Genomic DNA, 24,615 nt, shown 5'->3' with positions numbered 1-24,615 from the left:
CTATTTAATGTATATAGACTTTCCGTCGGTTCCACATAAATTTTACTCTCAAGAGCATTGCATATCTTTGGCCAGTTTCAAACGGTATTTCAGTATTTTGCAAACATTTCCGGCTACTTGAAGGGAAACTGTAGTCAGCTTATTGACTTTAATTTGTATACGTCAAAGTATTCTCGAAATAGTATATTACGACCCTAGGCCCGAAAGTTGGATTTCCTGACATCCAACATTTGGGCCGCGGGTTGTATACTATATTTTTCTTGATCCCGTAGCCAAAAGTACGTTCAATAATAATTACTAGCAATCGTGAGGAGGGGCGATGGGCATTGAAAACATAAACAAAAAGTAAAAAAACAGACAAAAATATCACACAATAATACAACAATATTATTAGTACAAATAAATAATTCGTTGATTAATGTCTGATTTAAGGTGGTTCCTCCACGAGACAGTTAAATTAGGAAATTATTTAAATTTGGCATACGTATTGTTTAACATATGCACAACACCTCTATAAAATTTTAACAAGTTTCACCATCCCGAACCCGAGATATATGTAATTGAAGTTGACTCAATTAACACGCAACATATGGACCATGCATAGGCAAACAGCACATTATTACTACCGCTAGTACTAAAATTAGGAAGTTTATAAAAAACGAGGAGGAGCTAGAGCAGGATATCACAGATATTGTGAAAAAAAAATCAAGGTGATTGACCATCTAGTTTGACAGATATAGTTTCGAGAAGTACGAAGGTTTAGGCTGCATACGATATATTTTGCAAGCGAACAAGCGAATGTCGTCTGTGCAGTCAACCTTTTCTGCGTGTTGAAGCGTATCCCGGATAGTTCCGTCAAAAAATTTACTCGCGATGTCAGATCAAAAATACTTTTAGAATAAATTTTACGAAAGCAAATGATATTTGTACTATATCTGCTGGCACCGAGTACGTATATAGGCTCTTTACAAAGTTATTGATTACGATCCGAACGAATTATCAACCCCCTTTTAATATGCAGACGGTACATAACGTTTGGTTGGGGCTGTCGCAGGGGATCGACCTTAAAGTCCCATGATAGTTAACAATTTCTATATATGAATATTTCCCGCTATACCAGGTATTTCCTATATGTATTTCGAGATTCCAGGTTCATAGGAAAGCACATATTCATATAAATTGTCAAGCATAGCGGGAAATATTCATATATAGAAATTGTTAACTATCATGAGACTTTAAATCAGACATTTATCAATGAATTATTTATTTGTACAAATAATATTGTTGTATTATTGTGTGATATATTTGTGTGTTTTTTTACTTTTTGTTTATGTTTTCAATGGCTAATATACTATTTCTGTCTGAGCATTCATCAAGGTATACGTTAAAAGACTTTTTCCCAGCGAAATGTGCCAGTGGTCGCAGATTTTAGTGTTCGTTCTCTCATTAATGCCTCCCGGCAAACAACATTGTTATGATTGTTCTGTGATAGAAACAAAGCAATTTTATTCATTAAACAATTGTCAATGAGTGTGTGTACGAAACGCGACATTCGAGAAATCGACGATCATATATAATGAATTGACCGAATAAGTAGGAAATGTTAATGGTTAAATCGTTGTAGCGTATAATTTGCGTCATTCTTTTTTTCATCGTTAACGTTTCAATTGCAAAGAATGTAACGAGAAAGTATGACAAAATGGCAATATTAATGGAAGGCTACGATCAAACGAGAAAAAGTAAGAAACCCAATTAAAATGCGAAACAATTTATGTTTCATATATTCTCATCAATCACGTCACCAAAAAAATCTTCCATTTCTTCTATTTTCTTATACGTTGGGACCCCGATTTTGTAAACAGTGGTGCGGAAATAGTTTCGCATCGAACTTGAAACAAAGATCGAAGAGATGCGCACGGTTTATTTTTTACTCTTTGCGGATTAGACGGGCGGTTGGATTGGACCAGATGCGCCCCTCATCGAGCGCAAACTGATCGATATTTGGTAGAATGTGGGGAAAAATTTCATCAACCAGGATTTATGGAATCGGGGTCGCAGTGTAATATTTTTATATTCCCATAATACTAAAAGAAATCAAACCGTTATTATTGATCTAATAACGTCGTTTTCAGGCCTTTAATGCATTAAACTTGATACTCTTCAATATCTATGTTTCTATACCGAATTGTAACAAAGATTTACGATTTTTTCATGATTTTTTATGAAATCTGATATTCATGCGTTGAAAGATTAGAAACTCGTTTGTAAGCTATTTAAAATATCGATCTATCAACTTTTGGGCTTCACATCCTCCGCTAGACAGGGCTAAACCAACAAACTTCTACACACGCGTGTGCGCAAGTTCTCCAGAGCAAAGAATGATCGACGAACTCTCGCTCGTCGTTCCAGTATTAATATTGTTTGTCTTGGGAAAAGGTAATCTGCGACGTGATTCCACATAGTATAGCTTTGTACGATAATCTGACTCAGACGATGGAGGTTTTGTCAGGGTGCGGCGGCGAAAAGGGCTATTCGATACGAAAGTGGTAAATTTCTGAGCGAGAAGTTACGTGAATCGACGTTGCACAATCAGCTCAACTACATCGTATATGCAGTAGACTTTACCTCATCCAATGTGTATGCGTATTCTCATAGAGTCGCTTTTGTGTGTGGGTACAGAGCCCCGATCTTATTACGATTTTCTTGGTAAAAGCAATACACGAGATCTTCCCAAGATCCTTTCTGTAGCAGGAGGTATACCAATTTTACGCTTTCCAAGTTAAACGATTTTATTTTCCTGCTCCAAGATCTCCGTAAACGTGACTAATGGTTCGTTCTCTCGTCCCTTCTCTTCTCTCGCTGTATCCACGTCCCTTTCTTTTTCGTTTGTTACCACTTTCTTACGCGCCGACGTGCAATGTTTTCGTAGCCACCACCTGCTTGTGAACGTGCGCTCTTATGTGCGCATGAACTCTTGCACGCACGAAGTGAATGCATTCTTGTAAATCCAAATACTCGATTCAGACGATCGTACGAAAATAAAATAATGCAAGGGAGAACGATTTAATGGCAAGGGCTGTCTGGGTTCCTTGTAAATTCCTTCGATTGGTATGTATGCAAACTGCAAGATGAGGTTGGACCGGACAAAACGATGCGAGAAAGGGGTTGCAATCGAAGAGAGACAGAGACAGAAAGTATGATTTATTTCAGATTTTCTCCATGAACGACTGTTGTAATAATTGACAAATAACAAGACCTGTGTTCACATCGAAAGAAACAAATCGGAATCACTATATACCCAGGCAGACGAGGCTCGTTACGTACTTTGAGTTAGATGTTTGTGAAAGGTACTTTTAAAAGGGGCGAAAAAACTAATGAAGGTATAAATTATGCAATTTCAGATAGTGGAAAAAAAGCCGCGACAATGGGAGGTTTGAAAATTCGCTGCTTGATGACGATGATTATGTTTTAACAGGCGAGAGTTTTAAGAAGGAAACATTGAGGGAAATCTAGCTTGAGCGAAGAAAAACAAAGAGTATTTAATAAAATTTAATGCCAAGGAAGACTGTGGCTGTTATCTACACGTACATGTATACAAATATACAGCATGTGTAAAAAGCACTTTGCTGCAAAATACCTCGCAACCGCAACCGCAAGTTGTGTGTCTTTAATTATACTGTGTTAATAGTACAGTTTGTTGCAGTTTATAGTCAAGGTTTCCAAGACTTTTTATTGCTTCTGGTTGTTTGTGTCATTTTCTTTCTCAAAGCCATAATAGTTTCCTCGTCATCCTATAATGCAAACAAGAGGCGAATATTATCCGGATTCAATTAAGTTCGCTTTCTTGATCAAATAAATGAGGAGAGTTCAAATATGTTAATAGGAATTGGAATGTACGGCATAAACACTCAGGGTTATTAGTTCATTTAGCTTAAGCGCCGCCAGTTTTCAACCATGAAGTACGAAAGTACGAGTTGTATTTGCCGAGTCGGCCATTTCGTCCCTATGAGACTCATTCTATGCACTTAACTCTTTTTTTTTCACGCAGATCTTCTGTTTTGTGCAATCGGAGAATTAATTCATATTCACGTGATGCAGTTTAAGAAACTTGAATCCTAAAAGCTTGAGACAAAGCTGGAGTAGAAGAAAATAAAGTCAGAAATTTATGGGCGATTAAGAAGCTCGTGACCAATGTGAAGTACGTTGGGAAATACCGAAGAAAACAACAGCTTCGAGCATGCCGCGAATCCAGTATTCTTTCTATATATGTATTTAACAACATCCCTGCGATTACTATAATTTGTGAATCACCGAATGAATTATTGTTCGTTCGCTCAGAACTGTAGAGCAACATTGTAAGTGGACGGGAGTGTTTACTTTCATTGTCCTGTCAGAAAAGTAAAAAGCATGTTTCCCTTTTCCATTGGATCTCGATTGTTCAGCTATTCGAAAGGCGCACCACCGTTGCCACTTTTTTCCATTGCAATAAGATGTGGTCGTTATGAAAAAAGTTGAAATTGTTCAGAGCGAATGACGTATCGCCGGGCCCGAAATTCTACACATAAGCTATTTTGCATGCTACGATCAATATTGACTACTCGCAAACTCAACCATCGTTCATAGGAACAGAGCCGCAAAGCATACCGAGATCCGTGGTTTACCGTACCTACCAACATTTCTCAAATGAAACTCTACGTGCTGTGTTGGCTCTCATGGATGCTCGTGTGGTATTTTCCTCATATGAAATAGGCAGTGTAACCTCGAAATATTCATCCACGGTAGGCAATATATAATGCGTGCTTGTTATTTCAGGAAGTATAAGTTCTGCGCTTCCAGATGTTAATACTCTTTACTTGCAATATCCCACAAGCTGCGAGAAATCTCTTCGTTCAATGGTTGAATTCAGCGAGGCCTACTGAGGCACGTTGATGTGTGAACTAAACCACTTTGATGTTTACCATTTGGCACAGCGCGCGCACACGCCTTGCTTTACGGCATGCACAGCATATGATTTATGTCGGTTATGTATGAACGAAACTCGGTAAACCAATTTTCAGGCACCGGGGTCCGCTTTCATTAATTTAATTGATCTATAAATAAAGTGTATAAGTGTGGAACGAAATTCGGAAAATTCTTTCTGTTTGTAAAAAGCAGTGAACGGCAAGATTTTTCTGGCTTCAATGAAGAATAATGTACGAATGGTGCAATCCCTAAGAGATTGCCTAAAGCGTTACATCACGCATGGATTAATCAAACCTATATTTTATCGAGGAAAACTTTCGCTGTACAGTACGATTTTCGAAAATTACTCAAATTATAATCGAAACGATATTTGTACTTTTCAGAAAAATGTCCTGCTCCATTTTAGCGATATAATTTCTCCAGCTTGAAGTCGATTAGTATAATGCAAATGTGATATCGATATTCATATGAAATATCACTACGATCGTATAATCGTGAGCTGTCAGAAAATGAGATCATGTCCGAACAAGGGGCACGTCTATCTGTTACGTTAAATATCGACCGAGCGTTGATACCATTGTTGCGTTTGGCTCGTAGTGCACGTCCTGTAATAAATTCACGTTCGAATAAACACGATGCAGAGCTCTTTCGCATAATATCAACAGAGAATGAGGGAGACAGAACGAGAGCTTCGTGTTTGTACAGTTATACCAATAAACGATTTGTGCAGTTTCGTGCTCGAACGTGACTCAAGTTACTTATAGTAATGTTACGATACCCTGTATCGAACACGAGGTAGAGCACCTGGCTAAGTTATGCGGGAAAGGGACGAGTTACAAGAACGATGTATAGCATCCCGGTCCCGCATCGACTATCCCCCCTTGCCATATTCCTCCATATATTTACAGCAACTATTAATGCACGTATTTTCTATGCACGAGGCAAAACACATGGAGGTGATCTCGATATTTTTATGCATCGCCTAAAAATGTTTCCAACTGCTTGCATCATTGTTTAACTAACCAGGCGCTTTCTAGATCGTATCGATTAAATTTCTGCAGCGAGGCGAACAAGTGTGAAGCTGTATATTAAACTGAAAAGTTTCGAGACAAGCTACAACTTCAAGGGGCACTGATAGTTTTTCAAATTTTATGAATAAACTTATAAAAAATTTGCTGAGCACTAATAAAAAGAGTTAAAATCATTTTGTCTTTGTGGACATCAATTTTGCCACGTGCCTCGTTTCAAGACCAGGAGCCAGAAGCTTCTTTTTTTACAGGACAGAAGCGACTGAACTGAAGTGGCACATCGTACAATGTCGCAGCCTGTGCTCAAAAGGATGTAGGACCATTTACGGCGGGGTCCAGACCACTTCGTAACGGTGCTCGAATGAAGTGGACGGTAAGCCGCATTATCCACAATGGGCAAACAACGTGAGCTTACATTTTCCGGTGACTTCTTACCACGAGCACGAAGTCGTAACGAGGGCGTCATCGACGAGCAAACACGAACGGAGTTGGGCATCCGTTACGAACTTAGTGTGGATGACGATCGTTGCGCCCATTGAATTCCACCACGAACGAGGAGAATGGATTGCGACCTCAACTTCGAATACTGCTTCCTTCCACTATCATTCTCATTACTGTACGTGTGCCATTGAGATTATTGCTCGCTGATACGGACACTCATTCAGTGCACCGGAGAAATAAAATGAAAGGTCAGTTTTATCGATTTACAGGGTAAGGATTTTTTTCGAATTAGATTTTCTGTGGATTTTTTCATCATTCGATGAATCCAAACGGCAGTTGAAGTCGTAAATTTGAAAAAAAAATTACGATATGGAATGGAGTAGCACAGGAAAAAAAAGCAAAAGCTGAATACCGAGGGAAGAGTTTTTTAGTCCTCCAGACTCACGATGTCGGCGCTATTGTGTACTTTCATTGCGCCCGAAGCGCAGAAAAAAACATATACGATTTTTTGCATGCCAGCTTTTGATTTCTCAAAGAGCGCGCGGGAGCTCCAGCAAGATTAGAGCATGTTGCTACGTTTTACTAGTTGAGGAACAATACGAGAAAAAGAAGCGTGCGTATTAAACGTCTACGAAGTGGTTGAACACACGCTCTCCCACCTTGCTTTCTTCTTCTTTTCTTGTTCCTTCCCTCTCACGTTTTATAGTCGATCGTTAATAGCATCTCAAGGATCCACGCCGACTTGAATAATAACAACCCCAGAGGTTCTCTCACGGAGAGAATATGTGCAAGGAAAACATCAGGCGTCAAGGAAAATGTATAGAAAGCGATAGAGAAGAAGTAAACAGTTAATTTCTAGTAATAGTAAGTATGTAACATGCCAGGGAATGACGAGTCAAAAAAAGTTTGGCTACCGCAAATGCTGCTCCCTAATGCGATTCGTTGGTGTTTGTTGGAAAGCGTCGGTGAGACTTGAACCCCTGAGACTGTGCCATTGGACTGTTCAGCAATTAATCGGAAAACAGGAACTAATGATATCGAGGGAAGCGTTTGATACCCTTATAGGTATCAAAGTCAATGTAAATCCTTTGCGATCCTATTACGGCTCCTGGCATCTGATGAACAGCTTCATTCGAAATTCTAAGCTTTCCACGTTTTCCTTTAGATTCTCGTCTTTCTCGATTCATATTCACGCTGAATTTAGCTCGTCTTGCTAGATTAGTGATACAAATGGTTGTCTCAGTGCACTAAATAAATTGTTCCGAGGAAACCCATAGAGGACTTTCACGTAAAGAGCTTTGCATGAATCTACCCCGTTAATTAGATTCTTTTCAACTGACATAAAATTATTGGAAGAGCCTATGTATTAGCGATAAAAAAAATTTGATGAAGAATTGAAACAACTTCAGAATGCAACTCACTTGAGTATAAATCCTGAGGTCCTACATCCAATTGTTTGTGCAGATAATTATTGACTTTTTATCCTTTAGACGGCCGGGATTTGAGAGTTGAAATCGCCCTTAAAAAGTGCTCAAATTAGTGTCTGGTGTCACGTATCAACTACATACAAAGTTCATATCACAGGGCGAGTCGGTATATCGGCTTTCCAGTTCTCTAAAAGTTAATCGAATATGTTCCTACAGCGTGATATTCGGATTGGTATTTTTAGAAGAAATAAAAATCAATAATATAACCGGACGACAGACCATCTCACATATATGGCAGTTTATGAAAGTTTTGTGCTTTGTCCGGATACTTGATATATTCTCAATATTTGATACTTCGAATCGAATGAAGAGCGTAAACGGCATGGTAGAAGCTGGTTCAATCAACATCAACTTCACCCGCGGGTGCTCCGATAAATAGAACGTTTCATGGGAAACAAGAAGTTACAAGATCAACTTAGCATCGCCCCGTATGGCTGACCAGATCGAGTGGTGAGGATCAGGTATATATAAAGTGTGCCGGATCGACTTATTACCGAGAATTCGATTTACCTTACAAATGACATCGACAGGTTGTCTCCTTGTTGGTTTCTTGATTCTCCTTTCGCCTGGGAGGCATGGAGCAGTATCGCAGAATCCAATCGATGTCGATATATCAATGCTATCGAAAAAAGATACGGAATAAGCGTCGAAGTGAGCTCGCGCCAATGTCTTATCCGCGCATGTATATGCTTCTATGTATATTGAACCGGGAGTTAAGTTTGCGCAGTGCTCTGAGATCTCCGATATCCCGCGAGAGTGTAAGGGCAATCGCGCACTCTGTGGATTCGCGGGGCTCGCTGCTTTCTTCGTTGTACCGATCGGTTTCTTGCCACGTCCAGTGAACCCCTTGATAATTAACGCTGCTTCCCATCTGGCAGCTTAATAGCCATACAAGACGGCGGTGTTCAATGGTTAGGCACTGCTGGGAATTCACGTGGGATATTCCGTACTGTGTTTGTGTCTCTGTATACATATATATATAACGGATAAAGATATACTCTCGTATATATGAGTTCGACGATCGACGGTACGCTACTGCGCACGCTTATTCCGTAATATAATTTCTGAGCACCCTTTCGCAATAGTTCATAGTCGGCAAACGGCAGTGTGGGCTAATAAGGTACATTTCCGGCAAGCTCTGCAGCAATTCCGCGTAGTTATATATTTTCATGCTGTTTATGTTACACTATCTTTCCTCTATCTGGAATATTGAAGAAGCGTTGCGCAGTGTGAGACTCGCAAACTGCGAATGATCGCTAATCCTGATTCTCACTCATTTATCATCCTCACCGGAAATGAATCGTGATATTGATTCGGCGTAATAAAAGTATTTATTCGTATATAAAACGAAATGAGTGCTTCTGATTCTCAACGTAGAGTATAATTAACTGAAATGTGGTTTAAGAGGTATATCAACCTCGAATGGTAGGCTACCGAATCAATTACCAACTGAGCAATCAATGAGAATATATTTTTATGACAAACATCAAAAATGAATGATGATGATTTGTTCCGTATATTAGCAACGACCAACTTAACATCGATATCGTTGAAACATGATTATGGTGTCGACGTCGTAAAAAACCTGTGGTGATCATGCATACAAAGTCGTGAGCTTACGAATTAGAGAGCACGTATACGTGGGCCCCGAGAGCCCGCTGAGGGCACGCGGATGAGGGTCGTCGTCGACGAGTATTTTTCAACCGTTGGACATTTGTGTCGCTTGGTTCCACGCGGAAATCACTTACATGCGGTGGTCAATGCTCATGCTCTCCCGTATGTATACCGAGGGAAGGACGGTATGCAATCGTGGTCACCGTATACTATATGGCAATGAGCGGCAACCGACAACTCAAAAGGGTGCCTTGTCTACTATATCCAAAGAGAGAGAGAGAGAGAGAGAGAGGGAGAGAGACAAAGAGGGTTTCTCTCGTCGACATGATCGCCGCGAGAAGACGGACGCCGGTCACCTAACGGGAGGACAACCTCCGCAGTGTCCCTAGAGTGTAGCATAGCGTGCCGAACCGCTCGCATCACTGCGAGATATTCAGGCCGAATGTTCGCGCAAACACCAGTTAAAGAAATGAGAAAGGGAAGTATTACGAAGTTGGAGGAAAAAATGGCATCAAGGAGTCTGCTTGCTTCATATGCTGTCAGACGAGAAAGCAGTGCTTAACGTATATATAAACTACGAGTGAAGTGAACGACGTCGCGATCTTTGTCGTGTTCGACGTATCAATTTCTAATACGGATCACTATCCAATAGCGCTAGTGAACATTAATGTACAGATATTATTCGTTCTGTGCTGCAATATAATTACATGATGATAGAATATGATTGTGTCGAAGTATGCAACAGAGTTGCTACAAACCTTAAATTGACGCGGGATGCTGGCTCATTTTAGAACTACTTCTGACTAGAATTTTATGCAGTTATAACGGAGTAGAGCAAGACTAAAATTCGTGAGATTAGTTTGAGAAAGCGTTCAACACCAGCAGGATTGTAAATTTCCGTCTATTTGTAATTCAGTCGAGCCTTTTTATACGTGCTGATCGCTGCATGAATAAATTACGTTTTTCTTTTTTCTCTTTTTTTTGCTTTTAAATTCGATTTGTACCACTCCAAGTTTTTGCCATTGCGCTGAATCGCGATTACGGCCTCTCCATTAAAGGAGCAGCAGCGAGAATAAATGCCCGGTCGATAAGAGACTCCCTTTCCGCTTGTTCGTTCAGGAGCCCTATAGCACCTACTCTAATGGGATGCCGGGACCTTCTCACATTTTTTTTTCTTTCAGGTTCTTTTTTCCAACGAGGTATATCCACGTTCATTTTATCCAGGATCGATTGCTCAATCGGCACTGGCGTTAGCGGACGCTTTAATTGCACTGTGTATCCAAACGCGCCTCGAGTTCAGGGATCGACAAAGACGAAGGAAGAACGGAATAAGAAGACTAAGAGCTGCTACGAGGATTATAGTCAATGGTTCTCTGTGTTAAAAGAACGGCAAAAACACTCATCTCACTCCGTCTCATCTGTGCAAGGAGTCGATGGTTTCGATAATTCATCCCGGACACGTGTTCACTAATGCGCTCCACCGCGTCAATCAGCGAAAATAGAAAAGATTTTGCTAAATCGATGAATATCACGAATAAAAATAATGTCAATGAAAAAAGAAACAACTCAAGTATTGGGAAACGCGCTTCAAAGAAGATTCTGGCTATCTTTAAGGAAGTTGAAGCGATATATATAGGACATCATACGAAAAATACATTAGATTTTATTATTCCAAATTAATGAATTGAAAATTTACGTGAATCTTCTTGAACAGCGCTTAATTATGTGTGAAAAATTTGGAGAGGTTTCACCGCCTGGTAATCGAGATATTCATTGTTGAAAATGACAAGGTTAAACACGGGCTCTTATGAAAGCTTTCAAAAAATTGCTAACTTCAACAATAGATATCTCAATTTCACGACGGTGAATCATCGACATATCCCGCCAGAAGTCTAATACTGTCTTAAGCTTTCTGTTTAAAAAATTTTTATGTGCAAAGTTGAAAAATAGTTTTAACATAAGATACGCTTCAACCTTCTTAAAGTGTGAATAATTGCACTTGCAGGTTTCAGGAATCATACATGGAAATGTCAGAGTGCATGTAGGCTGCTATTCCATCGCCATCAAAAATGGTCACTGCCAATAGCAGCGTCTCCCTATCTGGCACTTGCCAGATTATCTATCATGCTCGATCACAGTGAGATCACGCATAATAGTCCATATACCATGAGGGAGAGTCCATAGGTAAAGCAGTATTTTATGCCCATTTGAAAATGAGCTTTACAGTCCCTCGACAAGTCGATTACTCATTTGATCTAAGATGAAAAGACTTCTAGAGCGCAGGAGACAGCGGTCTAACGTCTTTGAACAAGTCACGCATCTAGGGGCTCTATTTATATGGGTTCAACTGCAGAGGGGTGAATACGGAGATAAATAAGAAGAAAGAAAAAGTGACAAGAGAATATTTATACAGGCTGGAGTCGAGTGCTGGACCAGTAGAGTATGAAAAATGTCTATGTCTTATAGCTTCCCATGCAGGATAAAGGGTATCGTCTATGTGACACAGATACAGATATAGGTACTTGAAGATATAACATGGAGCAGCATATCCCAATGCGTATACATACGCCATGCTGAACTCGGCATTTATCTTGGTCTGAAGTTTTCATCCGATATTATGCCCGAGGGTTCTGAAGTGTGGCACTCTCTAAGTCCTGTTATACTATCATCAGCTTTCTCCTGTCACTGGCAGCACCCTTTTTTTTCATCCTCGAGAGGTTTCTTCGCGCGCCAACTTCTGTAAAACCTCTCCAGATCATAAATAGCAGTTTCGTGAAAGCTCACGATCTCTAGCACTTTGACTTCGTTAATTGGACTCGGCCACTCCGGTCCTGGTCCGGTTAAAATCGTGGCCACTGAAATTTGAAAAAAGGACCGCTTGGTTTATACGAAGATTATACCGTCGTCTTTCAACTGATCGACTTGATTTACTTGAAATACCGTGAAGTGTATCGTGTCTACGTAGATATGAAAGAACAAATACAACGCAGACTACTAAAAATATATCACAAATCTAACGTTGATTATGTTTTGCAGTCAAAACGAGGTAATTGAAGTAGCGAAAGCTATATTAAAAATCTATATTAGCAGATTTATATTAGAACTTGTCGGTACATCATTTTACAATCGTCTCGACATATGTTAGATCGAAAGCTCATTTAGGTACGTGGCATTTCAAAACGAGATTTTTAAAAACAGGTCACTTGTTGACACAAACTGTATAGCTCGAAATAATTTGGCTTCCAATTCGTACACATTCACCGTACAATCATGGATATAGACTTCACTTTCATTAAGCGAAGAATCCCACGTGCTTGTTCGTTTGGACTCACATTATGCTCTTGGACGGTCGTAAAACAGGCCAACCTAGATTACAGTTTTCCGTCTTTCACGACGAAGGTGTGTATCTTTCGCTACAGCAGAGCAATTTCGGGCACCACGGAAACTAGAGCCGCATGAACTACACCGGTGTATATAGCCAAGTACCACTTCCGAACGACCTGAGCGGAAAAATGTGATGAGCCCTGCTAAAAGCTTCTGCGCGTTCAGAGTGGAGTTTACGACCACTTCGAGCCAAGTGTGTGCCTATGTGGATACATGTTGGGCCGCAGGGTTCAAGCTTTCATGCTTCAACGTCAAGAGGTGCAGGTGTACGATCTTAGTTTGTGTTTTTATTATTACAAAACTCTAAAATTCAATGAGTTTGTTCTGAAGTATTTCGTTGCATCATGATGTTATGGCTCTCGGCCATGTGATGGATGAAATCAAGCTTTCAACATGAATAAGTTGATTCTCTACCGCAAGTTGCAAAGTACTGCAATCAATAAAGCCTAAGTTTGTCAATTGTTGTCTTTAAATAAATTGGCAAGTGACGGGATGAATCTTCAACACATTCGGCCAATTATTTCGAATCTGCTTAGAGCACGAACCTTGACTCGAAGCACCAACGTGGAACGAGTTCACTGGATTATTTTCGTTCCTTTTTAGCCCAAAACTCTTTCGCGTAACAGAGTGCGCTTGTTATTCATGGCATGGTAGACTTGTGGTGCAGTTTAATTTGCATTTATATTGTATTAATTTAGAAACCAGGAGAGATGCTTTTACTGGTATTTTACACGGCAAGAAATCGGAGAAAAATACTATAAACAAGGGTAGGATCATGAAAATGGGAGGAAAAAACCGCAAAGAAGTAGTCTCACTTTGATCGCTTCAATTTTTCAAATTGCTAACGTTGTAACTCTAGCTGAGGTAGAACAGTAAAAGTTGAGACCCTATGAACCTACTTGCCACTGGGAAGATTTGTGCACGTCAGTGCCAAGCGACTGCCCATTTTTCATAATACAGCGGCTTCAGAGCTCAATAGCTAAGTGAGCATCAATGTAATGATGTCCAGTTAGAGAGGCTGCGATTCTTCTCTGTGACTATGAGCTTCCGGAAAAGGTCTTACATCATATGATCTTTTGTAATGCTCATCCACTATTATTTTTATAAAGGCTATGCTAGCAATACTGTACTGTTAGAACTTTTTCGATTTGGATACAAGTTTTCATGCAGTTAGGGCCACATTTAAAAAATTAATCTTAATGTCGCATCCATTTTTGGTTCAAGATTGTGCGTGAAGATAATGAAATATAAACTCGTCATATATGAATTATTTTCCAACGTAATTACTCGCCCTTGCCCGTAGCTACGAGGTTTCTAGCATGGGGTACTATGTAAACTGTGAATTATCGGTACAACATGGTGGAGAACGCAATTTCCTCGCGTTATTGCGAGACCTTCTCTGACTCTCTCGTCATCGTCGCCCTTACAGACGGCTCTAACATCCTGGGCGCCCTCTCTTAACGGGCTTACTGGGGATGTAGATACACGCCGGAAATGCGCCACGAGCTAACGATGGATGGTAGAGCGAAGCACGGGGGTACAGAGAGGGTCGTCTTATCGTTAACCCTCGAGAATCCACCTCTGCAATTAGTCGAGTAGCGCCGCAGCTCAGAACGCTCAACGACGTGATTCGTGCAGTGAGAGCTCACCACGGTGACTTAGTAGCAGTAGGGTGTCTGTGGTGCCGATCTACACTGCACTAGGGAATATAGCCGCCGACGCAAAGATCTATGCAATGGAATCATACGTATGCAGTAAACCTGAACAAGAATTCTCTCAGTCTTCCAATTACCTGACATTGATGCACGCATTTTTATAAGAGTTGAGTCCGGACAAGAGATGAGCACCGCATATTTTGGAGATTCTGCTCCTGCTTCGAGGGTCGCGTGGACCAACAGGACTAGCAGCGAAAGAACCAACCTGATTTTGCCCTATTAAATCATAGCATGGGATAATTTCCACTTATATAAAGATATGAGTAGATAAAAAGTCATGATCCAACTTGAGGATTTATTGCTACCAATTTATCTGGAGTACCAAGCTGGAATATCTCTGCGCTCGGTATCTCGCTACGGTCTGACGCAAGGGTTGCATTACTCTTAGAAATTTCTGGGAAAATAATTCTTAAGAACCTAGTAGAAGTGTAGCACATTACATAGCATCGACTCTCCTGTCTCTTCCTCTTTCAGTATGCTTCTGATGCACAAAACGACTTATAGGTAAAAAACATGATACGTTGTGCGAGTTTATCTGCTAAAAATTTCGCAGTTATTCGTTCTATTTCCACCGAAAATTTGGAATCGATAAATTTTATAAAATGTTGTACAGAGCACAGTCAACCGGAAATGCGAAAGCGCGATAGCGCGTGATCTCGAAACGGACGCAAACGAGAAGCATAATCATCAGTTAAATACAAAGAGGCCAGAACCCATCTCATAGAATTCTCCCTTCAAGAGTATACGTAGTACGTGGCACGCGCGCATAGAGACGTCACAGTCCCCCCGGTGAATATAAGGCTCTCTCGTTGTAAGAACACGAAGGTTTCTCGTATACGAGCTCGTGGTACAACGTATGCCAAGCTATGATAGTATATACATACGTATAAGAAATCACCTCCTTGTGAATCGTTACTAAGGAACGTCAAGGTGAAAGAGAGTCCATGCACTCATCGTATACCGTCGATGTGGTCCCGGGGCGACTTAACACTACCGAGCGAACGTACTATCCGCGCTCGAGAAGCCACGTGTGTGGGAGGTAATTACGCGGAACTGACGAGATCTTCATCGGGCCACCCTTTCCTTCTTCTATCTTGAGCTCATTATCCATTCAGAATCTACCTGCGATCTTGTCACCCCGCCTAACAGGAACATGACTGCTGCTTCGACGGTGCTCGTGTTGTCCGCCCCAAGATATCATCGGCTTTCAATTTTTATCGATGTATGTCTATATAATATGCATATGTACATTAGCTATTAGCCTCGCTCGACTATAAACGTTACCGGCAGTTCCTTTTTAGATCCCAGGGCGATGTTTTGCACTTAAAACATACCGCAACAGTGTTGAATATTTTTATAACGTCGATGAGTTATTCATTAGACTATGAGCTCTATTCAACATCGGTTATTGTAATTTGTTGCACAGTGTAAAAACTTTGCTCCTGGTATGGAAGCTTAGTTTCCTACCAACTTGACTGCCACAAACGTGAAAGAGTGATCTCCGTCATTTTTCATTTTTGGTATTCTTTTAGTACAATTTTTTGCCCACAGATTTGTGTCAAGTTGAAATTCTCAATTCTATTCGCGGTCGTCTGAAAATTGGTGCCCCGAATCACTATGGAAAATTGGTCAGAACAAGTTTTTCTGACCATTTCATGTTTTTCGTTTCATAACGCATGCAATCTGTATATAAATGATATAGTTGAAGAGCGTTCACGTAATGAGTGAAAATGAAAAAAATATCACGTGTTTCAATGAGCAGCGGGTGTGTCGAGTGGTTTCTCGCCGTTCCAGCATCCCTTTCGTTTCACGACTGGAGTCCGTACACTGCTGTATATGTGTACACATTCGCGCTGAAATGCTTGAACACGAGCCAACGAAGGAACGGCGACGAGCGTGTATCTTGTGTATACCGTCACGACCGCTGTTGCTGTCGCACAGAGAGCGCATAAACATGTTACCTGAATGGTTTCATTCATTCGTCTCTCGTGCGTTTTTCGTCTCTCCTCCCACTTGAAATCCCCGTATAGCTTTCCATGCTTGTACATTCTGAGCTTCTCTCTTCTTTTATTTGGACGTGTGCTTCGCAATATTCACGCGGTCGCTTCCCCTTTCAGTCGCAAGCGTCCCAAACCAGAGAACGACGAAATGGATATTGAAAGCAAACTGCTAACAGCGGAACTCCTTCAAGAAACTTGGACTGGTCTATGGAGTATAGTAACGTTGAAACGCCCCCGTGATTCCGTATGTCGAACCATCCTTTTTATCAGTACCGGGGTTTAGCGTGAACTTTATATTCTTTCACAAATATATTGCACCATCATGGAGATTGAACAACATTGCTTGGTCTTGTTGAAAATCCATACTGGACTCGCAGTGTTCTGACTTTGTAGAGATTTTCGTATATGCCCAGGTAACTGGTGGCTGCTATTACAGACTTGAATTTACATCTGACTGGGCAGCTGTTGTCGTACATGGGTCAATGTCCAAAACGTTGTTTCATAGTTTGAGCTCAAAGTGTCTAGTAAGTGGCCGACATGTGCATTGTTTTTCAGGGCACTTTCTTTGGATTCGTTGGGAAGCATACTGACATACTAACACGAAACATATCTTTGTTATCCTGTAAACGCAATCACCTCAGAGCATATTCATGCATCGCTCTCATTCTTGGTACACGGTGCTCTCGTACTCGTATGAAAGAATACTCGAGGCCGCAGTAGGATTATAATCAATTGGCTCTTCATGAGATTTTTATGTGAGGTAACTTAGATGCAGAGATGTGCAGCAGAAAGGAGACTCTTAAGGATATGAAAGTTTATGTGACGATATCTCACTCTCCCCCGTTGAATAAGACGGGATTCAAGGCAACAGGTTTCGTTTAACGAAGCTCTTGCGCGTTCAGGTCTGTCTTTTACCCTTCCATCTTATTTCGTTGTTGTTGCTGCTGCGCCGGTTTGAAAAGAGCAAAACGTTGGCAACAACGATGAAGACGACCAGTGTGTGCATCACCGGGATAGTGCGCGCGCGGCACGAAGCGAAGCACCAACGGATGTAGGAGAGTTTACGCTTAGGCAATGTCGTAATAATTCCTCGTGTTTCTCTCCCCACCCCGCTTGCCACCCTGCTATCGTTCGACCGAGGTTAAATCGCCGACGGTTTGTCGACATGCACGACCGAGTCGCGTAATAACTTTCGTTATCGTACGAACCGAGAGTACCGGCGGGGTAGCCATGAATCACGTGAGCGTCCTGCGATCTCGCTTTTCTCTCTCTTTCGCTCTCTTTCCCTCTCTTTCTCTCTCTCTCGGTGCACATATAGTCCTGATAGTCGTATGCAATATACAAGCGCCATTTTGCACGTGAAGCTTTAAATATAAAGAGGCTTTCGCGCGATAACTGACGATCAATTTAGTTACTGGAATCTTTAGTATTCATCTTTGTCGCTATTTGGCGTAAAAAGCGAAATTACTAAGAATGAGCTCTCCTGCAATGCCAGTGTCAAATACTTACGACAATGAGCCTGTTCAAAATACTCGTACATTTCAAGGCGAAATAACAATCACAAAGTAACCAGGGTGAGTACATGCTGAAAAGCTCCTGCGCCCTTCAACAACTCCAATTGAAGAGAATGAGATTGAAAAAAAGAACAATGAGGCATGGCGAGGGACAGTAAAAAACGAAGAAAAGAAATCATGTGGCTAGGCACGGAAAATTGCTTCCGGGGTGAAAAGGGGTTGAACGTTGAGGAAACTTTTTCGAGAATCGCTCCCCAAGCGCCATTCGCTACTTTCATTTCTGTATTGCTCGATCGATGCTCAGTTGCGCGTTACGTTTAATATATTCTGGTTTCAGAAGCTCGCAATGTAATTCATTTTATAATTTTTTATGGTCTTTCAAATGAGTGTGTCATCCTAGTTACTTTGAATTATCGTACCACGTACATGTGCACGTTAAATATACAATGACAGAGATTTCTTTTGACTCAAGCTCGAACATCGTATCGGCACGGTCAACACACAAGCGTCGGATGCCGTATAATCCAATTTAAAGAGTCGGTATAACACGTGGAAACCGCGTATCTTTACCGTCATCATACTCATCGTTTTCTTGGTCAACGTCAACGTCCTCTTAGCTATGCTCCAACATCAGTTTGCGCTTTCAAAAGACGAAACTCACCTATTCCATTTGCTAACCATCTGCAATATTTGTCACGATAACACTGTGTCTGCATGAACGTACCATCCATTCGCCCGAATGTATGTATATACCCCAGCAAAGATAACGAAATGCAAAGGTAGGACCGAAATGTATAAATCGGCTCCTGTGAGAAAAATATTTACCCGTGGAAAAGTAAACCTCGAATTTTTTCTCAAGTTAAACCAACGTTGCTCCATTATTCTGCATTTATAATGAGCCAACGAGGGTATAGAAGCATAATTATTTTATTGCATTGTAATTGAATCCGATTTTGCAACACGTGGAAATCTATGGTCAGAATCTTTGGTTACTCGCATTTTTCGAAGCACATACTATACTACATGGAAGAGTGAATTACTGCATCAACAATTTTCCAATCAAATTTTGATTCCAGAGTAATTCAATCATCGTTTAATTTATACTGAGCGATATGTAGCGCTAAATCAATACGGTTTGTCAAACCAATGGCATGGATGTGAAGTGTGTACACAGAAGAACTCCAACTCAGTATTCGCGTCGTTTCATTATGAATCTGAACGTACGTATAAAGCACTTTACACATATTTTCCATTTAGGGCGTTACTATAGTTTTTAAATATGTATTATCATTCTATTGTACGAATATCAATGACGGGTGTATAACAGAAATGGTAATAAATTGCTAATTTGTCGATCAGGAGTGTCTCATTATTGCATTGGAGTCGTTGGAAATCATTAAATCCTTATGAAGAGTATTGAAAGGTTAATATTCCGTTCAAATTCACGTTGGAAGTTTTATGTTCAAATACTAGAATGTATGAGCATGTGCACAACAATCATTTATTGATAATAATTTGATCTTTTATACTTGAAAAATAAAAAAATCTCAAGTGTGAGGAAGTTTCACGTGGTCAAAATTATGTGAATCTCAGTTTTTCAATTTTTCAAAAAAGTCCAAAACTACATAATGCACTACTGCAATTTCTACTTGTATCGTGCACAGTGCAACAAACGTGCTCACTTAATCGCACTTACATACGCGTTGGTTTCAACTTGCACGTATTCAATTTCTGGCCATCGTTCACATGCTGTAGCGTATACATCATTTTTCATCACGTGTTTCGTTAATCTCCTTAATGAATCTAAAATCAAGTATTATTCGATCTGTGATATAACGATTGCATGCGTTCCTGTATATTCGAACGAATAACCACACAGTTGTAGGTATGCTAAATGCTAAATGGATCTTCTGTGGACAAACAGGTTAGTGAATCGTTTAGTACAGAGGAATGTGTCCCGGACTCTACAGAGGTTGGAATCCAGCCCGCGTGCAATCATTCCGCCCTGTGACACCAACAAATTCGCAATGGAGTATGTAATTTATTTTCCTATTCACGTACACAAAATACAAAAGCAACGTGAAACTTTCGTGTGAAAAATGTTGCTCCTGTACATTGAATCTATTCACCCTTTGTAGAGCATCCATATATGTTAACCTCGAGCCAATGAGGTTCTCGATGGCTTCTAACGGACAAAAGATCGGATCGAATCAAGTTCATTGGAGCTAAGAAAAAACGGCTTGATCGATGTCCTGAGAGTGTGTTTCCAGAAAACTTTCTTCACTGAGATGGAAGGAAGGAAGGTAGAAAATTCTGCACGGGATACTGACATCAGATTGATATATTTTAAGGTTTCATCAAATTTAGTAAAGCCGACATCAGATGATATTGCAATACTTGTACCGATAATGTTTTTTTTACAATTTCCTCTTTTCTGTCAAACAATATACTCAAGATACTGTTATACGGTATGACGTGGAAATATTTGATAATAGTTTGCTGACCCAGATACCAAATATAAATAAAAAATCAATTCATTCGGTAATTTTTCCACTTCTCACGATACCCCTGAAACGTTTACGCAGTTTTCTAATATAAATTCTTCATTTTGAAGTACAATAACGTGAATTACAAAAAATAACTGGTACATTAAATATTGAGTTTTAGGGATATAGCAATGGAAAGTGAAGTTATAGATTTGGACATTGAATGGGATATAAAAATTAATGAAATTATCTAGAGACGCGGTGCAGTGTCTTGACGCCAAGTTCTAAAAAGAAAAATTTTGTAGGCAGAGTGAGTCGAGAGTGTACCGTTACTCGAGATTGGTCGATTTCCCCTTTCTTGTGAAGTTATTAAACTTCATTAATTTTATCAAATATAAAAATCGAATAAAAGAGTAAAAGTTTGTCACATAATTGGAACAAAATAGCTAAAACTCACTTAAATTCACCTGGATCTTCTTCATTTCCATCAAACTGTAGGAGGTGCGTGTTTCGATTAAAAAATATTGTCACTTTATAGTAAGCAATCAATCATGATATTTCTACATGTGCAGATCAGAGAGCAGCATTGTTCTTAGAAATTTTTTTGATTCCGTGAAATAATCAAATTAGAGCGAGATAAAAATAACGAGTGGTAATAAAAGATGGAAAAAAGACGGTTGAACTGGAAAAGTTCAGCTCTTTTTCTCATTTTCCTGCTATATCGCGTGGGTACCTTATATCAGAGGCAAGAGAAACCCATTCGCACTAATAAAGCCGAACAATATGAGATCGGCGGTGTGTGGCAACGATGCGAGAAAATTCCATACCCGAGAGAAGAACATTCTTCGTAAATGCGTGCACGCTGAGCGATAAATCGTTCTGTAGAGAAAGATGGAGTGGGAAAAGGAGGAAAGAGGAAAAGAAGGGGGAGCTTACTGGGCCGAATGAGATTCTCGTGATTTATCTCGACGAGATTTCAACAGGGATAAAAATCTTCAGGTCTTATGGATTGAGAGTCGAAGGCGAGCGAGCAAGAGAACGAATCCAATAGGATCAAAGCTTCTGCCGTTTCGATTCGCTACTACATAAAATCCTCTTGCAAAAGGTATTATAATACTACAGTCTCATTTCACGTATAACCGTGGTCAGTTTTTTATTCCATTTACCCAGCTTGGTCCACCAGAATTGCGCAGTCATCCGAACACCTCCTGGATCACGATCAATCAATGATCTATAATAAGATATGTGGGTCAGTACAACCTTGTGAGAATTTATCAAGGTGAGACACGGAGCTAACGATTTCAAACCGAATGAAATATTTCACCAGACGTTTTTTCTTTTGCTTCGAACAACCGAACCTCAGGGTTATACGTCCTTCGACGAGACGTGAAATCGCTGAATATATTAACATCTGATTCACAATGATTTGTAGGATTCTCAAGAAATTGTCTGAGCGTTAGAATTTTTCTCCTGATGCTCTTTTTTCGCAAATTCTTCTTCATCTTTCTTTTATTACATCAATTCTTTATCACATCTCAACAGTCTTACGACGGTATCCGTGTTAGTAGTAATACAATATTCATTTAAAGACTATACACACTATTTTAACAATATTTTGCGTTTCAATATTTCTCTGTAATAAGGCTCTTTTGTTCCTTTGATTATATTGGTGAATTTCATGGAAAAGACCGTACAAAAAGACCGCCCCAAATAATTAGTGGAAATAACCAAATCGATTTAATTCGTTCAAAGTTTGGTGTGTGGCAGTCACGTTTCTGATATAGGAACAGAGATTGAAATGCTTCTCATTTTCGTGGTGAATTTACATAATTGTTTTGACCTTCCGGCCACTGACTATACGGGATGCTAAAAGGATTTTATAAAAGAATGGGCCATTAACGAGGAGAAAAAGAAGCAAGCGAGTTTTCCGAAGAGAAAAAAGAAAAAAACGTAATCAGACAAAAGAGGAAGAACGGTCCTAGTTGCAGACATTGGAAAAAGTGAACTTGGCAGTCTTCTTGATATTGGCTTCCAAGGCACATCATCAGAAACATAAAAGACGGAAAACAAGGTACTAGGGGTGTTCTATAGCACATAATATAAAACTGAGTGGGGCGTATAATGCTCCTTTTGTCTTGCGCATACATAGAGTTATCATTTGATAGATATCGGTATATGCGTGTGTATGTGTGTGTCGAATTACGTGTACAATGACAATAATGGATATAACGTTCCTCCTTGGAGTCTGGCATCCTCACAAGCTTCAGAAGGTAAAATCAGGAAGGGAAAAAGGTAAGAAAAGAAATGATGGACAAGTCCCCAGAGTTCGAGAGAGTTTTCCTCTTCAAAAGCTTGAAGCTTGGGTGATCAGCTCTATCTTTTTCTCAAGGGACTATTATTTCCTCCTAGTTCAACCTTCATTGTGTTTGGTTCGAAGCCTCTCCTATCTCCTAACAGCTCCACCGAGTCTTTTTCATTCGTTTCTCCCCCTTTTATATACGGAGTAAAACAGTTGGGCCAAATTATATTCGGTGCGAAAAGAACAAATAAAAAGACACGAATAACAGGAATAAAACAAGGTCGTGTCGAAAAGTTATACTGGGCTTATATTGAACGTAAAAAAAGGTCCCACGTTGAAGTAATACTGATCGTGTTACCTCCTTTCCTATACCATAGACCTACAAAACCTGAAACAAGTTTCAGCGAGGAAAAATTGGAAAAAGGCGATAAATGGCGAGTCGTTAAATATTACAGATATTTGCAAATGATTTCTTTTTTTTTATTCTCACTACAGGACTAATCGTTTTACTGAACATAAATTGCAGTGATTTTCCAATGCGGGCCATGATCATTCACGCGAGGCAGGTGGTCCTCGTGACCGAAGAGGAATTATCAGGTTTGATGGGAGTATTTGAAGACACTCAACTTGGTCGTAATGAATTTATACCTATACGAATAAAGGATGACGACGTTTACAAGCGCATATAGCAGCTCGTCGCAACGAGAAACAGCATATTCGTTAGACTCCGGAGATGCTTGCGAGCAAATGCACCTCCAGTGAAGCACCTTCACCAGAAATTTCCTTGCATCCAGCACGCATCCATACACGTATGTGATTAAACTTATGTATGTGTATGGATGACATAAGTTATACTGTGAATGGGTTAAATGTTGTTAGGCTGCATATATCCGAGGAGAGCTGCAGGCGTTCTTATCGCGTGTGCTGTCGCTCGAGAGTAAATCCGTCAAAGCTCTTTGCACGTGTACTATATACATTGGCGATATCCAGCATGGGTAGACCTCACTGTACGCTCGTACTTTGAACAAGTGAATAGAACACCTGGTACGAGAGAAAATTCACGCAGACAGGATTAATTATCGAGACTGCACGCACCTTCGTGCGCTGCACATCAAGTCCTTCATATCGGCGGCACAAAATCATCGTCACGGCTATTACAAGGGATCAATTCCGTCAGAATGGTGTTAGACGAGTTTGCACTTGGGGAGAAATCGATTTGGCAATTCCAACCGCGACGTTCGGAATAAGGGATCCGATTTGAAGGAAAGCTTTGGAGAGACTTTATACTTTTATGAAATATGTAAAATTTTCCGATAGAATATTTGTAAGAGTCGGTTTTATCCAATGGATTTTTACGGAATTTGTTTTTTCTCGATAAAAATCGCTCATCCGATATTCCATAACGTTCAAATTTCACATGAATGATTGTTTTTTTTTCTTCTCTTTTGGTACAATTTTTGTCTTGGCCAGGATACAAAACACAGAGGATTGTACTTATCGATCTGTTTTTGTACATTCAAACCTGGAAGATGAATCGGTTATTGAACGTATCTGAAAATTGATGATACGCCGAGTATCATCCATTTTCTATTCCCCATACGGGAATCAAAGGTAAACTTTCGCTGCGAAATTTGTGGTACAATGTGTTATGATGGACTGAAGCGTTGGGATAGCAGGGACGATAA

The 24,615-nt window shown here is 40.1% G+C and overlaps 1 protein-coding gene and 1 long non-coding RNA gene across 3 annotated transcripts in view; one reads left to right on the top strand and one right to left on the bottom strand.

The window, feature by feature from the left end:
* Nucleotides 1-24,615, bottom strand: part of twin (CCR4-NOT transcription complex subunit 6-like twin) — a 458,979-nt gene that overhangs the window by 196,481 nt on the left and 237,883 nt on the right. The gene's annotated exons all lie outside the window — the stretch shown is intronic.
* On the top strand, nucleotides 17,696-20,684 carry LOC122419183 (uncharacterized). Its single transcript, XR_006262841.1, has 4 exons — nucleotides 17,696-18,205; nucleotides 19,222-19,365; nucleotides 20,070-20,177; nucleotides 20,284-20,684. It is a non-coding gene; the product is annotated as an uncharacterized lncRNA (long non-coding RNA).

The sequence above is a fragment of the Venturia canescens genome, chromosome 1, assembly GCF_019457755.1.
Source record: "Venturia canescens isolate UGA chromosome 1, ASM1945775v1, whole genome shotgun sequence".
Lineage (NCBI taxonomy): Eukaryota > Metazoa > Arthropoda > Insecta > Hymenoptera > Ichneumonidae > Venturia > Venturia canescens.
This window is presented reverse-complemented; position numbering and strand designations above follow the sequence as displayed.